Source organism: Linepithema humile, chromosome 5, assembly GCF_040581485.1.
Source record: "Linepithema humile isolate Giens D197 chromosome 5, Lhum_UNIL_v1.0, whole genome shotgun sequence".
Taxonomy (NCBI): Eukaryota; Metazoa; Arthropoda; class Insecta; order Hymenoptera; family Formicidae; genus Linepithema; species Linepithema humile.
Window position 1 is genome coordinate 18,525,747 of NC_090132.1, and position 11,881 is coordinate 18,537,627.

General features: G+C 36.7%; 1 protein-coding gene across 5 annotated transcripts in view; it reads right to left on the reverse strand.

Moving 5' to 3' along the window:
* Nucleotides 1-11,881, reverse strand: part of LOC105676246 (protein Skeletor, isoforms B/C) — a 66,159-nt gene that overhangs the window by 51,212 nt on the left and 3,066 nt on the right. Inside the window, exon 1 of one of the 5 annotated variants that reach the window (XM_067354704.1) lies at nucleotides 11,695-11,843. The exons of 2 other annotated variants lie outside the window; for them this stretch is intronic. The gene's annotated coding sequence lies outside the window, so the exon portion shown is untranslated. Of the gene's footprint in view, nucleotides 1-10,732; nucleotides 10,974-11,694; nucleotides 11,844-11,881 lie in introns of those variants that run through there. 2 more of the 5 variants (XM_067354702.1, XM_067354701.1) reach the window with 2 other exon arrangements.

An 11,881-nucleotide genomic window follows, 5' to 3' on the forward strand; every position in this document is an offset into this window, starting at 1 on the left:
TTGGGATAACACTTTTTCGAAGCATGATGCACCGAAGTATTGGGCCAATTTTTTTGACAAATGTTTCATTTTTCAAATTTACTTCTTAGCGACAGCGAAACGGCATGAATCGTGGATTCGGCGACCTATGCGCGTGTTACGAGGGCAGGCTAAAAATATGACGGTATTTCAATGAGAAATGAACTTCTCTTGCTCTGTAATGCCTTGGGTAACGTATATGTTCCCGTTTCGCTGCTTCGCGTCGCTGATTCGTTCGTACGAAAGCGTTTTGAAGATTCCCTCTTGCTTTTTCCTCTTTTACACTTTTTCTCCATCGTGTCTTCTTTTTATGGGCCCGTTATGTGAATTTTTACTTTATGGTTAGTAAATTATTTTTGAGCTTGCGCTCAAAATGGCTAGAGACTCAAGTTACCGAATCGCAATTTCCCTTACCGATAGATATTATCAACAAAATAATTATTAGCATTTTGATATCTTCTATCTCTGTCCTCTCAAAGTTTGTCCGTTCAATCTTCTATATCGATTTACACTGCGCTTGCACTTGTACTTGTCAGTCCCGCCTTTGATTTTGTAAACTTATAAAACATAATAAATAATAAAATAAATTTCTAATTCTTTGTCCGTTAGGACATATTATTCATTATTGATAATGTTTCTAATTTGATAAATAAAATTCTCTCAAAGCTAAAAATTAGGCTGATAAAAAATGGTAGACTAACATGACTGTGACTCAAATTCCATTCTAGCTTACGATAAAAAATATTTTGTCTGCATTAATTTAAAAAACGGGAAGATTTTCTCCGGAAACGAGTAATACCCTACGAAACATGCATAACAATAAGTATTATTCTCGTGTTTCTGACAATTAAGATGAAAATTCGTAACTAAAATCCGAATAAAATCGCATGCCGTCTACACAGTGTGCCATTAATAAATATCTCCGCAAATTCTCGCGCAAATTATGAAATCGTATTAAGTCATATCGGGTTTCATCGAAGCTCGAGAGCTTTGAAAAGTCCGCTCCGTCCCGCCTTTCCCCGTGCCATAAAAGTGCTTTACGCACGGGAGCGCATGTACGTCGATAAATTCGCGGCACCTTCTCCACGGCGTTATTCGTGGCTTCGTAAATTCGTTTCCACGATGAGAAAATCATATCGTCATTTCGCCGGAGTCGCTATTGGTTTTGCGCTGAAAAAAGTAATAATGCACCCACTCCTCGAATCCGCGTTTCCGCGTCTCAATGTCCCTTCCCCGCTCCCTTCTTCCCGACAATAGGCGTCAAGCTCGTTCGTGCGATGAGCGCCTGGGATACGGGACTGAATTTCAAATTAGCCGATCTCACCCTGGTTGCGATTCCTTCGCGGAGTAGCACACTGATCTGTGTACCGCGTGCATAGGAGACACCCTGTCCTTGATTTCAACCCCTCAACTGATATATAGCGCTCTTAGAAACCACTCCCCAACTTTTCACTCCCTTCGCGCTTTACCAAATATGTTAACTATTGAATAAGATAAAACTAAATATTTTTTGCGAGCATTAACACTTTTAGTCCTGACACGGAAAGTCTCATTTTGTTGCAGAAATTTGACACACTTAAAAAATTCAATTCAAAATGATTGAACAAAACGCCAAATCTAATATATAATTAAATTATATCCATTCGCCAATTAATTAAATTATATCAATTCGCCATTTCTTTCTTTATTTTGGAGAAAATCATGTATGTAACAAAAAATCTATATTTGTTATTCTAATTCCAAATATACATTCTTTATTGCCCACTATTATTTCTCACTATCGATCACTATAAATTTTTTGTACATATATGAGTTTTTCCAATAAAAGCAAAAATTGATATTTAATACAATTTATTATTTATAATTATTATAATTATTTATTGGATCTGGTATTTTGCTCAATCAATTTGATTTGAATTTTTTTAATGCGTTATTAGCTTTCTGCAACAAAATAAAATAACTCCCCATGTTGAAGCAATATTTAATTAAACATAAAATATCTCATTTGAAATATTAAAAAGTAATAATCAGTACAATCATATCAATGTTATTTATCTCGAAAATTCCCCGAAAGTAAAACGATCAAACCGATCTAAATAGAGAAACCAAAGAGAAACGCATGGTAACACCATAAAGGACGAGGTAACGCATGGTAACGGGGTCATAGATCGCAGGGCGACGCGAAAGAGAAAAAAGATCGGAATGATGGCACCGCGGCGAGAGCGAGCGCGAGGGAGACACAATTAAAAAAGCTGCGGCTTCATACTCGGTCTGCACACACAAGCTTCGCAGAGAAGCAGAACGAAAGCTCTCCTCGAATCCTTTGTCTTATTTATCCCGACCTCGGCAGGAGAAGTCCTTTTCTCCCGGCCGTTCTCTGTACCACACACTACGGCCGTATCTCAATTTCGCCTGCTGTTAATTTTTTGCAACGTGCGTCACGTATGCAATGACAAATTTAGAATGAGTTTCGCAAGAGAAACGAGACACTTTTTACGTGCGCGAAATGAATTTCAAGCGTCCTCCTCGATTTTTCTTGAGTTATGCGTGGAATACAAGCAACGATTTTAATTCGGCGTCACGAGAATATTTGAATATCGTCGTATAATTTAAAAAGAATAATATTTGAATGAAGTATACGACAAAGCACAAAGCACAAAGAATGATAATGATAATCATTATGTTTTCTTCTTGCTTTCATCGTGCTCGGGGATGCTATCGTTATTGAACTGTCAATTCTCAGCAGTATATTATTACGAGACGAGGTAAGCGCAATTTTAATTAATTTAAGGAACATGCACAACGGCGACGTGATATTTATGTCGCGTTAAACACAGAGTATCTCAGTGATTTTCACAACGATGAGAAGCAAAACGCTCTCAAATGCAATTTTCGCGTTCTTGTTCCACAAGTTTCGCCCCCGCTGCGGAGATGCGCATTGTGTCACAAGTTTAATATCTTCCCACGGGAGGTCTTTTGAGCTAGCCGCTGGCACGTGATCACTGGATTTATACAATAGACTCTGGCTATCGATGACGTAACTAACAGACGAATAGCCTGCCTCGAACAAAAAACAGGCAAAATTCAAGCCAAGATGTAACTTAAAAGGAGATTTCATCGGGCGCTTATAAATTTAAATTTAAACTATAAATTAATTATTTCTCATCAAATATTTATATAAACTTTATAACTTCATTATTACATATAAAATTATATAAATGCATAATTAATAATATCTAAATAGTAAAACAACTTTAAGCTCGTAAATTTGTATTTCATTATCGTTGATTATCTTTATTGCAAGTGCGCGGTCTACTCGTAAATAATATTCATATTTAGATACGTAACTTATATACGTATATACATAATTTATATATATAAGTAAACAGACAAACGTGCGATATAAACCTACGTATAGAGATTATATTAAAAAAATAATTAAGGGGTAAAAGAGGACAATGAATGTCTCCCGATCGAAATTCAAGGCAATTTGAAGGGCTATTGTGCTTCTCGTCCCCGGCTCGGATTTCTTTTTTTGATTTTATCATAAATGAGAGTGTAGTTTTCTCGTCATTAAGGTATCGCAAACAAATGATTTATCGTTATCGATAACAATTATTTCGATTCAAGATTTGTAAGCAATTATCATCACAATTATTATCGCAAAACAGCTATAAAAAATATAGCATAAGCAAAATTTTTACATCGCGCGAACAAGTCTTTCAATAAAATCATTTTCAAGAAATTTTTATTCAAAATTCACAAAAATATTTTAATAGCATAATATTTTTGCTTACTTAAAAAAGAGATTAACGTCACACTGTAATTTATGTGCAAAAAGAATGTTTTTTAGACTGCATTAGAAATCAAAACAAAAATATATTTCAAGGCAAAACTTGCTTCTGATAGTACTTTTTCGACTGAAAAAGTCTACAAATATTAATTAAAGCGCCGATGTTAAATTACCTTGCGCAATTCTTCTTTGCAGATTTATCTGTGGAAACAACTTTGAGAATACTTCGAGATAATTACTCTGCCCCAGAGCGAAAGCTAAAGCTAACAAGGTCCGTAAGAGTAGAGGTAACAGAGCGATGTCTCTAAGGATTCGAACAGTCTACAGAAATCGAAACTCCGCGATATATTGCAAACATCTTGAACAAAACACTACGAGGAATTTAGAAGAAAAAGCAAATATCAAATTATCTATATTATTAAAGAAAGATTGAAGAACATGTTTTGATTTTATAATCAATTTTGTTTACCAATAAACATATGCAATTGAGTTATGATTAAGCTACAAATTAATAAATCGCATGAACACATTTAATCGAATTGATGCCGTAGCATAAATGTATCTTCATTTACGTTTAATTCAGGTACACATGTAAATAAGCACGCAATGCCAATTGCGCACACGTATAAATAAGCACGCCAATTGCGCACGTGCCGAATGTATAACACCCAAAAAAGATTGTTTATGACACATTTTTAAATTCATTATCACAAAATTCCAGTTAAAATTGGAAGAACAAACAAAGATGGTTCGCGGTCTATTTAGCGGTAAATAAAAAATTCGAACACGCGGTAAAAATAAAGATATGTACGAAATGTTATATTTTTTCTCAATAGCTGTGAATGCATCACCGGTTACAGTTTGCGGACGCCTGTCTAATTAATTGCGATTGTAGTTCACGAGACACAAGCGGCTCGTTAATGCGGACCGTGTTACATAACTAGATGCAAGGTAGGAGGCTGGAGACGAGATCGTAAGTTTATTGATTCGGTTTTCTCCGCGGTGGAGTTTTTTCCTCCCTCGTTCCTCCAACCACCCTTTCCTTTCCCGCCTCGCCCGATCTTTATCCTACCCGTTACTTTCTGTACTACCGCTACTTGCACTCACCCAAACCCCCCTTCCTCCCCCCATCCCTCACTACTCGCAACATTAGAAGTAGGACGCAACCTTCGAGGGGCTTGCCTCGCACCTTCGCTGATTCGAAACGATACGAAATTAGTCGACTAGTGTATTGCCACATCCCTTGCGATAAATGATCCAAGCATGCTTAATTTCTAGGTGCATGAATGGAGTAAGAAGTATTAAGATCCGATTACCTCGATGTTAATTAGTATCAATCCTATTAACTCAATTCATTTTTCTGTCTATATTAAAAAATATTGCAGATGGATTGATAAGACTAAAAGCAGTATCTATTCTTTGATTTGTTTGTTCCTATTACGCATATTTGGAAATTTACCGGCAAACATTATATGCAATAACAATATTATTTTCCTTATTTTATCACTAGTATTACTCTTGTTCTATTATAGATATTAAAAATTTTTAATATGTTCGACACATTACATATATACATAACGATCAACACGATCACAAATATTGGCACTTAAAACAAATGTAAAAAAAGAAAACGCAAAATAAAAAAATTAATAAGTGTTTTCCACCTTTTTGTTGAAAAATTATTAAATCTTTTTATACAAGATTAAAATATGAGAATATCGTAACATGTTTTTCTTTCCTTCATCTTCAAGGATATACAAAATTTTTTTATTAATGTTAACAGAATCATGGATATGCATAAATCTATCGGTATCCACATACGTTATGGTATATATACCTTAAGGAGTTGATAGCGGCCTTATTAAACCGATCAAAAGCGCTATATAGCTTCAATATTCCCCACATAACAATCTGACATTAGAGACTTCCCGTACCTTGACGTAATATTACGCTTTTCTCCTTCCTCCTCCTTTTCTCCCATTCACGGCGCAGTCTATTCTGCTTTGCAAGCTAGTTATTAGATCCTTCGTTCCACTTAGAATACAGTTTTATTAACCATTTCCGCCGCGAAAATATCAATAACGATAGAGATATAAGTTCGATCTCGCGCACCAATTTCTATTCAATACACAAAAGATTTTTTTTTTTCTTTTACTTTTCCATCGATTTGGGAATATCTCGCGACTTAATGTAGTCACCAAAGCTGCTATCGTAAATATCGCTCAATAAAAATCGCTCAATAAATAATTACGAAAACTATATCGATATAATCTGCCGCGTGAGAGAAGCTCATTAAATATTTTATAAGTTGCACGACATAAGAGATGTTTCACTTCAAGTTGCAATGTCGTACTTGTTGAAATATATGAATAAAAAATGATATAAAAGATTATTTTGGAAATTAAAAAATGTTATATAATCTAATATTTTTCAGATAAGAAGCTATTTTCTATTATCTCTGTTTTCAAAATTTTTGAAAATACGAAACTTGATGTAAAGCACTTTATAATACGTTTCATTACACTTAAAGATAATAACTAAAGAAATGTGAGCGAGGAGAATGACTCATTGGAACTCCATCGTTCAAAAGCGCTACAATATCTTCTTATAACGAAAGACATGTACCTAGCAACGATCAGGAACAATAAATGGTTTCGGGAAGCCGTCGTTGAAGAATGGAGCAAAGAAAACATCAAGATGGGGCAGGAAAAATGATCGGTACGCGACGGTAAGAGAGCGGATCTGAGCGGATGTTACGATGTAAGGAGTAACACGATATTCCCAATCCAGCGCGGAAGCTTTAGAAACGAGATAAAGAAGGGCTCGCGAGTGCAATAAATCCCCGAGTTTCCTTCTCCTCCCCCGTTTCATTTACTGCCATCGCGCAGTCTCGTCGTAAACTCGAAGGAAGCTGATGTCGACGCTGATCGAAATGAATTTACTGTTTACCCGTGGCCGGGCACGCGCCCGTACGATATGATTCAAGAGTTGCAGTTATGAAATATAGCTTTTGCACGATACCTCGAATCGCGCAGCTTAGAAATTATTTCCCTCCCTCTGCCCCTCCCCCCCATCCTCTGCTTGCCGGCTATATCGATACCGAAATGTGACGGCAGTCGTGGAATACGAACCAACTAAAATGGACGTGTCGAGAATTAATCGTCAACCGAGTTTCCCAAAGCGAATTATTTCCTACTCCGCTTTTCTTCACCTTTCTCCGTTCCGTACCTATGTAGTATTATCGAATGCTTCAATGTCCTCGTGAACGTGAAACATCGTTACTAGGCAACGTCGTCGAACGGCACGTTACGATATGTAGCGTAGAAAATATTAGTTATTCATTTCTAAAAACTAAAAATTTTAACAAATAAAAGTATTTAGTAACATTTGGAAAATTATTTCACATTTCTTTTCGAAAATCTTTCTTTTCAAATTTATCGAAACTGTCTGGGATTACTATTCGGACTAACGTCAGGTCCGAAAATTCAGAAATTGTTCGAAATTGTAATAATTTATATATATACAATAATATATGAACTAAACAGCGCACAATTGAGAGATTTATAATTCAAAAATATCTAAAATTATATCTCTCAATTTCTATTAACGTCTATTAACAAACATTTATCTTATCTCAAACTAAGATAGCTTACTACATAAACTTGGCTTTCTCTCCTTACGTACGTGCAACAATGTCGCGATTCCTAATGTGTCTTCACGCGTTACGCAAAGCTAAGCCTTGATGCAATAGAGAAAGATTGACATTCGATGTTAACTTATCGCGAGTTACTACTCCGTGTACGCATTCCGACCGTGAGTACGGTTCAGTGGTCAATTATACCTCTCTTCGTGGACTTGCTGCCCGTTCTCACGTTGATTCCGTGGTCGAACCCCCAACCCTTCAATCCGGCCGCTATTTCACCCGCTCTTTCCCAACTTCGGTGAACAGATTCGGATTATTGCGCGTAAGAGCGGAGCGGATGAGCTTAGCAATCAAAGAACGTGCAATCATAATAATTGCGCATTGAATTAAGATAAGAGTGTAGAATGTAAAAAATTTGAAAACTGCGATAAATGTCATAATTTTTCTCGACATGTACTTTTGCTAAAAAAAATAAATACACCCAAATCAATTAAAAAATCCGTCATGGCAATTAAAGTCGCATTAAGAAATATTTAAATATAAAAAATCCAACAACAATCTTCCAAAAATAAAGTTGAGAGACAAGAGATTAATAATAAAATTGTATAATTATATAATTTTCGTTTCTTTGCCAAACAATCTCGGTATATACTCTCCTTATCTGCAAATATTGAAACGAGATAAAATGAGATATAATACGCGTATAAAGCATTGTTTATATTAAAACTGTACCAAATGTTAAAAGAATTTCATGTGTCGCGCCAAAATTGACGTAGAGAATATCGTTAAATAATCATTCGTAACTCGTTTGCAAAATTGCTCGTCCCTACATCCGGCCGGTTATACGCGCGAACGATCCCGCGCGATAAAAAAAAAGAAGAAAAAAAAACGCCATCCCCGTTTACGTAGCAACCCTCTTTGCAGTCTGCGGAAGACGCGCGACCTTAAATTGCATTTGAATAAAGCAATTTGTGCACGCGCCGTAATCTAATTCGGTCCTCTCACTAGTTTTCGCTACGCAAAAGCACCGATAAATCAACCAGTTGCACGGCGCATCGGCCTCAACACGCCCCTACGATGTAGCCATATGGCTTAATTTCGTTCGTAGAGTGTGCAGCCGTGCTGCGAAAAGCCAAAAAAAGCATTTTGTGTATGAAAGGAAGGACTGACATCGCAATATCATTGTGATCCGCCGATGCTCGCCCAATTATCAATAACAGATTTTCGCGATGTTACATTAAAGCCGAAGTAGTCTTACTGCCAATCTGTATAAATGTAGAAGTCTTGATTTTATTTTTATCTCGCAAAGCAAGATTCTTTTATATAAATGTTTTTAAATTTAAAATATTAAAAACAGCACCTTATGCTTGTCAGATCAAATTTATTAAATAAAAATAGACATAAATAAGTGACATTGTAGCAATTAACGTTTCATTTGTTCAAAATAATTAAAATAAGAATTGATTTTTTGGAAAAATGTGATTTTAATTAAAAGTTACTAAATTTGACTTTTAATTAAAATTACAAGCTAATAAAATATTTTATTGGCTTTGATGTAATTAATTCGTGTAAAATAATTTTCAAAAACAAGATAATATTTCTCGTTTCGATCATCAATAGATACATTTCAATCTTGGACTTTTGTGCAAGTTTCAAGAAACACAACGCGATAAGTCCTAGTAAAGTATGTTTTAGGACAGCTTACGATACACGTAACGGCTTAAAGCGCGCGATGATGTATAGAGAACAGCGGTTTTGGATCGACGCGTCCAAGGATGCGCGAAGCATCATTAAAGGGGTAATAGTTATAAATCGTTCATAGAATGTGCCCTAAACGCGATTCTCAAGTCCGCGGGAATTGATGAATCTTCATCTACGTTACGTCCAACTGATAGAAATAAACATCGACCTGTTTCTCGCACGTTAATAATTATATCTTGCTTTCTTTTGCACATCATTGATTACACGTATATTGCGACGATTATTCTGATTATTTTGATACAGTTGTTTATTGCAAGATTTATTCTTTCTTTTGCACATCATTGATTACACGTATATTGCGACGATTATTCTAATTATTTTAATAGTTATTTATTGCAAGATTTATTCTATCATCAAATCTGAATACACACATTTATCACAAATCCATTTCTTTTTTTCCTAAATTTTATAAAATGAAAGAAATCCTTTAACGGTAATATTGAGATAGAAATACTGAATTTCTAACACTATCACGCTGTTGCAATAATTCATGATGTAACGGTAAATACATTCGCCAGATAAGATGATAAAAATCACTCAAAGTGGATTTACCAGAAACTCTTTTTAAGATAATGGTATTATCGGATTTTTGTTTTAAAGCCATCGAAAGAAAGTTTAAAATGCAATTTATGAACGTTATTTTATACTAGATAAAACTTTGGCCTTCATAAGTACGTGGTTTGCATTTAAATATATTAAGAATGATCCCATGTGTGGCTCTGCAAATTAAATGCAGATGCTCCACGATCAAAAGCATGTTGGTATGTGACAATATTGTGTTGTTCGCGCGTAAACGACACGTAAAGTTACTACCTAAACATCACAACGGAGAAACAAAAGGCAAGAAAGAGAATAGTTCTCTCATGAATTTCGCATAAATCGGGATTCGAGCTCGTGGATAAACGCCTCGCGGGAGCGAGTGTTCCCGATGGAAACAAGAAACGAGAACGTAAAGTAGACAGTCCAAGGCAGGTGAGACAGCTACGCTATATGGAACAGCGCTAAGAAACATCGAACAGCCAAGAACCAGAAGCGTTGTTGCAGTCACATGTAGGTACGTGTTTTGGTGTGTAGCGTAGAATGCGATGCGTACGCAAGTTGTAATGCGTACCACCGGGTCCGGACAAAGTGTGTCGAGTGGCAGTCGAAACATCTATTCAGCCGAACATCTAGAAGGAAACCAGCTCTGCGATCGCGAGACGGCGTCGACCCGCGATACGGTCCAATTCCAATAGCGGTATCGCGCGTAAGTGGCCCTTCATGCCATTCCGCGCCATCGGAAAAAAACACATTCGCTTCTGGGTGACGACGCTCTCGATCCATCCGAACGAAACACCAGAGGAAGAGAAAAACTCAGAGAAAATAAAGAGAGGATGAGGGAGAAAAGAGAGAAACAAATTTAAAAAAAAAAAGATAAAAAAAGAGAGAAAGGAGAAAGAGACAGAGAGAAAGAGAGAGAGAGAGAAAGAGAGAGACTGACAGCCATCTCACCGCCCGCCACAGCTCAAAGCACTCACTAAACGTCACGGGAGAGCACGGACAAAAAGGACTGCCGGTTGGTGGTTGTTGGTGGTCAGTGTCGGTCAATTGTTGCTGTCTACGTTCAACAGGGCAAATATCTAGGCCTGGGACGTGCTTTCGATAACCTACAAAGAGCACTGGCTCCTCTCCCGTGTGTCGTAGTACGGCCGCTCGCGTAGCGCCCGGACCGACGTACGCCGTGGTGCCACCTGACAGACTCCGGGAAATTCGAGAAAACGGCATTTCCTTCGGCCCATGCGCGAGAACTTTAATCGAATTTCGGGGTTGCAGCGCCAACAACGGCGGGGGTGGTTTCGCTCCGTTGCACGCGATCGACTCTATCAGGAATATTTGAATTTTACCGCGCGCGCGCGCCCGATTTTCATTCTAGCTGGAATCGCTCGAACAATTTCGCAATATTAGAGAATCTCTGCAATAATAAACGGATCTGATCTATTCAGTTTTCCCGCATATTTCCGCGATTGTCATTCTTTTTTTTCACCCTCCGGAGTGAACGTACTCTTCATCACTTTGCGTGAAAAAAGAATGAGAAAGCGCTAACAATGTTTTACCAGTACTTTTTCGACTACATTCTTTTACATTTTGTTGCCATTTACCTTTTTTAGCTTCTACTTTCAATAATTTGAAAATAGATATAATTTCAGCGCTACTTTTTTTTCTACACTTAACCTAAATACTTATTAGATACTCTCCATTATTTCGTATTTTTCTTTGTGTACTAAAATGATGAACAAGTACAAATCTTTAAGTTTTTGAACATTCCGAATATGAAATCAAGATAAATCAGTTACAAATACAATCTATTAGACTGCCCGAAATTATTATGGCAGTATAATTGACGCGAATCAGAGACCATATTGTTTTTATAAAAAGAAAGAAAACAATACGGTGTATTAATCATTTATACATTTCAATTAAAAATACTATCAATGCTCACCTCACTTGATGCGACTTCGTTCTCCATTTTCTTTCCTACCCAGCATATACTTTCCATTTATACGAACGCATGTAGATATCTGACGCATAAATTAGCGAGCGACTGTATGTTGAAGTAAACGAACTAGTTTCTTGTGCGGCTGTGCGCGTAGATGTGAAGTTGCTGCCGAAAAAAATAAGCTCGTAGT